This window comes from Penaeus monodon, chromosome 34 (assembly GCF_015228065.2).
Source record: "Penaeus monodon isolate SGIC_2016 chromosome 34, NSTDA_Pmon_1, whole genome shotgun sequence".
Lineage (NCBI taxonomy): Eukaryota > Metazoa > Arthropoda > Malacostraca > Decapoda > Penaeidae > Penaeus > Penaeus monodon.
The window spans coordinates 34531020-34531245 of record NC_051419.1 but is presented as its reverse complement, the minus strand read 5'-3'; the positions used below and the strand labels follow the sequence as shown (position 1 = coordinate 34531245).

Here is a 226-nt window from a genome sequence, read left to right as displayed (position 1 = left end):
TGGGGTCTTTGGAATAAATGATGGCTTATTCTGGACACATCTGATTTTTTCTCTCATGCTGGGAGTAAGACAGGATTTGATACCGCCAAATTAGAATATTATACTATCCATTGAACTAATACCACCATTACTAATAATACTGTAAGCAAATCTTTATTGCTATAACAACAACAATGAAAATAATGATCATAGTAAAAATTAAGAAATAATTACACCAAAATGACAT

General features: G+C 30.1%; 1 protein-coding gene across 4 annotated transcripts in view; it reads right to left on the bottom strand.

Moving 5' to 3' along the window:
* The window catches only part of LOC119594780 (N(6)-adenine-specific methyltransferase METTL4-like), a 12362-nt gene that overhangs the window by 5456 nt on the left and 6680 nt on the right, over positions 1-226 (bottom strand). The window lies entirely within an intron of this gene.